Here is a 4,949-nt window from a genome sequence, read left to right on the forward strand (position 1 = left end):
ACTGGCAGATATTGTACAAATATTTGTTCAATGTTTTTCACTCAGCTGATTAATAAAAGCTCTTTAAAAAACCGACATGATTACTATTCTTCAGTTTCCTATGAAAATGGAATTTGTGGTCCATAAGCTATTATAAGGCCTGTATCAAGACAAATTTCAGATGGGAGGTGTATGACCACAGTATGAACCTTACTGTAAGCTCCTCCTGCTTAAGAAAAAAACACCGGCATAGTAAAAGTCATAGTGTGTTGGTGTGGGTTATGGATTCGTTGTAACGATATGACCCCAATATGAGTATGATCGTTCACCTTTATTAGTCAGTAAAAACAAGGTTTATATAGCAAAACTATTACAGCATTTGAATGGTTAACCCCCCGATCCATATATAGGCAAAACTACTGCAACTCATTGTGATTGGTGCAGAGCTGCATCTCGATGTGAAAACAGTGCTATGGCAGGAAACAACAGCGTGGCAGGAAGGAAGTGACAGTGTGGCAGGAAATGGTGACATTACCCCTGCTCCAGTGTCCCGAGCTCGTCGCTCTGCCTTCCCAGCAGGGTTCCGTGTCAGCCGTTCTCAAGGCTCACTTCCGGATCGGAACCCGGGTTGCTCAACGCACCAAACTATGTCCCCTCTCGTCCAGCCAGAACTCCACAATAGTGAACAATGATGATCAGTTCTTTATTCTGTTTTCACAGAATATAGTTTTGTCTTTGCCTTGTCCAGGAGAACCTTGTAAATCAGGTGGAACAAAAATTACATCAGAATCATGGAAATATCTTATAATCTGAAAGCTACTTGCTGGGAGGGCAGAAACCTATTATCCTGGGCGTATGCATTTCCCTGATCACCTCATGCAGGAGCGATACATATACTTTACCTATAATCCTGTACATTTTCTTGTCACTGCTATTTATTTTTAACTTTCTGTTGTGTTTATTGGCTTCTCTTTTTGATTGTCAGCTACCAACTTTTTGCTTATTTTTGACCCCTGAAAAACATCCAGCACGTTCTACTCTTAGAAGAATGATAAGACTACAATAAAAGCTTAGAAATTCACATATAAAGGTCACAGCTACAATTCCCTATGTAGACTCAACTGGACTACAATTCTTTCAGGAACTGTTTTGAAGTCTTAACTCGAAAGAATCAAATTATTCTCTATCATGTCCTTTGGTATGAGTGCAATTGTATTACGTTTCTCCATCTATTCATGCAGTATTGGAATAACAATCTGCAAGATGAGAAATCTAATGAATTTAACTTTCTTAATCACCAGCAGTGTTAAGCAGTTTGTTGATTAGACGGTTACTGATCATAGTGTCCCAGTCAAGGAGTTAGCTCTCAGCCTAGACACCAGCTTCGGTTGCACAACTTGTCCACCAGTTTAGCCTTCAAGCCTGTGGTCAACAGCAAGCCATACCCTTTCTGTCAGGATATGGTCATTCACAGTACTTATATAGAGTTTGTCAGATCAAAATCAATACGAAAGTGCAACAGTGGAGGTCGGCAGAGGTGATTGTATTCTGATGATCACCTCTCTTCTATAGGTGTTTTATCAAACATTTAGGTACTTTCTAGACTGCTTTAACTGAAAGATAGACAAATTTATGATTTTCTTCAAACAGAAATTACCTTTTTCAGCAGAGGACAGGTGTAGCATGGACATTATTCTGGAACTACCAGTCCTTCAAACTCTTCTTGTAATGGTGGTCTGAGTACCCTTCCTTGAAGTTTTGAAAATCCTTTGTAATCCTTGGCTTTCCATGCAGAGGACATTTAACGTCTTGCAAAAAATACTCATGTTGTAGGCACCTGAGAGGAGACCAGCTCACATTTCTGAATCTTGCTATGATTGGAATTGGGATGATTTATTTGCAAGGGTTTACATTCTTGTCTTGTTAACTTGTCACTGTTATTTTTTTCTTTCTTACAGATTTCAGTGTCCGGAGAGAAACATATAAGCCCTTCCCAGTGAGACTCAGTGTTTGGGGAAAATAGCCAAACCTGAGTAACTCTTATTGGACTTTTATTCTTCCTGGATAATCATTTATTTACTAACTTCTCTTAAATGATTAGTTTCAGTGTGAGAGTTACTTTTAAATTAATTTGTATTAATAGTAGACTGTTTCTGTTACACATGACACCATAAAAGGTGTTCAATAACTATCTGATAGTACTTAATTAATGAAAGAGTTCTCTGAGAAAGAACTTCTCAAAGATGACATTTTTCCATTGCATGATGAGCATACGTAATACACCATCATTCTAGCAGGCTGTGCAACTACTAAGAGTGAACTTTGCTATGCTCACTGGCTTTCTACTATTAAGAATTTTAATTTAACTATAAATAATATTGTCAACATATATAATGGGGAGGATCAAATTAGAATTTTACACCAGAATAAAAACCTCAGACCGGTTATAAAATAGAATCTAGTATAATCATTAAGCAGGAACAGACCTGGCAGCATTATGCTTTCGTGGTTAGAAATATCTGAATAGGATATAGTTACTTTTATTAAGGAGTATAGAAACATGTTGCAAATGTAAGTCAGAATAAAACAGGCAGGCAATACTGGTGGTCCTCCACTATGCACAAATGGCAGGCTACTCTCTTCAGTTAACAGCGTTCTCACAGGTTGCTATGAGCCACAGTATTAGATTTGGTTACTCTGTCTTAATAAAATGGAACACAAAATGATGCCACTTGTTTCTTGGAATCAAGATCAAAGTTGCAGGCTTATGGGTTTTCACAGATTTTTTGTTGCAAACAATCTTTAAGCTCACCTATGCACTCAAAGACATTTGTGTTCATTTAAAAAGGTGAGGGTGAAAAGGAAAGGGAAAAGAAGCCGTGGAAGTACCATGCTGATTTTAGAGGCTGGCATATAGATGCTCATCTTACTACACTTAGTTACCTCTATCTATAGGACGACCTTTGACTCAGCTCCTAGGCTGGCCAGCTTTCTATTGTGAAATGTCTATCTCGAAGCTGGCAGAGGGAACAGTGGTAAGGTTTGCTTGTATAGTTGCCTCTGTGCAGCACAAACAGAGCTTTTACATAAAAACAAAGGGTTTGTCCCTTCTTTTGGGGCAAAGCTGTATTTTTCTCTGTATGTGTGAACGGTTTTCTTTTCCTGGGAACTATTTCCAAAGAGAATAATTTCAAACAGGTTATAGAAAAACATGAACACCTGAGTCTGCCTGATTCCTTCAAGTGAGCAACTCCATGTGTGCCTGATAAAGTGAACACTTTTGTAGAGTCTCGTGTCTGTCCATCTGCACAATCCTTGAAAAGCATATATCTTGGGGAAGTGTGAGCTACTCTTTACTCGTATATCCAGTTTCCTCTGTTTATCTTCTGTAAGTAGGGGACAGAATCAGTATAAAATGTGTAGCTGGATTGTTTGAGCACCTGAGCAGAAGGTCCTTTGTGTATCTCCTACTTTTCTTCCTGTGTTGGTCTTTCATTTTTACAACTAAGATGGTCTGCCACCAACTTCAAGTATTTACGGCCTGATTTTAAAACATACTGATGACTTACTTCTCCCTCTAGCTTTCACTAGGGCTTAAGAAGATTTGAAAATTCAAACTCTAGATAGCCCAAGCTGGGCAGACAAAAATAAATGCACAGGAGGTTTATTTGTTTGATTTTATTTTTTTCTTTTTTTTGCCACATCCAATTTGTCCAAAGTTACACAGGGAGATGATGTTAGAGACAGTTGTTATTCAAACATTGTCTTAAGAAAGATGTCATAGTCTGAGATCCAGACATCTGGTCGTCATTAACCATCGCTGTTCACACATGATATTTTACTTAGACTGAACCAGGAGGCAGACAGTAATTTATATCGTGTAGTCAGTGGGAAAAAGTCTGGTAAAATGGATAAGTGGTCATGAATGGAAGTCTCTAGCAGGTTCAGCCTTGGGTTAAGTTCAGTAAGGAGACAGAATTAAGAAAGGAAATCACACCTTGGTGATTTTCCTGGCTTACAATAAAGAGGCTCCACCTAGAGATCATCAGATGAGAAGTGGTGTTATGGTGCCTTTTCCACAAAGTCTCAGGCTGTATGCAAAGAGATATTGCAATGTAAATGTTAAGCTTCTTTGTGTTTTTGTTTGCTGTTATTTTTTAGGTCTGGCTCTATAACATTTTCTGGGGAAAAAAATCATAGCATTACTTCGTTCATTTTCAAGTTGGCATTGTGAAATGTTGGATTAATAGATGTCCCACAGTCAAATATCACCAGAGTTTTCCTGTGTACTTCCTGAATTTTGCCAAAGATAAAAATGTCATCACTACCATTAGGGACATTAGGTAGGTACTGAACTACTCCGCGGATTACACTTTGAAAAGTTACAACACCTGAGTGTATTTCAGGCATACATCTCTTGTATACAGTATTTCAAATCTTCAAGAATTTGCTTTCTGGACTCAGATTAATAACTCAAGAAAGACACCTAATTTAGCAGACCTCCACTACAGATATTCTATTTTAAGCGTTAGCTCCTTGCATCCATACATTTATAGTTTTTCCTGGTCTTTAAGCAGCGTTCTGAATTTGTACAAAGTTGAAGACTGTCTATGATAGCACTGCACACTTGGGTAGAAGGATTAAACAGTGAGACTGATCAAGTAATCTTGTGGGATCAAAGAAGACTTTTTTCTTTTTTTGGTAGATGACACTGAAATTAAAAGTGATTCACTATTCTGGAAAGAAGGGAAGGGAAGGGAAGGGAAGGGAAGGGAAGGGAAGGGAAGGGAAGGGAAGGGAAGGGAAGGGAAGGGAAGGGAAGGGAAGGGAAGGGAAGGGAAGGGAAGGGAAGGGAAGGGAAGGGAAGGGAAGGGAAGGGAAGGGAAGGGAAGGGAAGGGAAGGGAAGGGAAGGGAAGGGAAGGGAAGGGAAGGGAAGGGAAGGGAAGGGAAGGGAAGGGAAGGGAAGGGA

This window comes from Opisthocomus hoazin, chromosome 1, assembly GCF_030867145.1.
Source record: "Opisthocomus hoazin isolate bOpiHoa1 chromosome 1, bOpiHoa1.hap1, whole genome shotgun sequence".
Classification (NCBI taxonomy): domain Eukaryota; kingdom Metazoa; phylum Chordata; class Aves; order Opisthocomiformes; family Opisthocomidae; genus Opisthocomus; species Opisthocomus hoazin.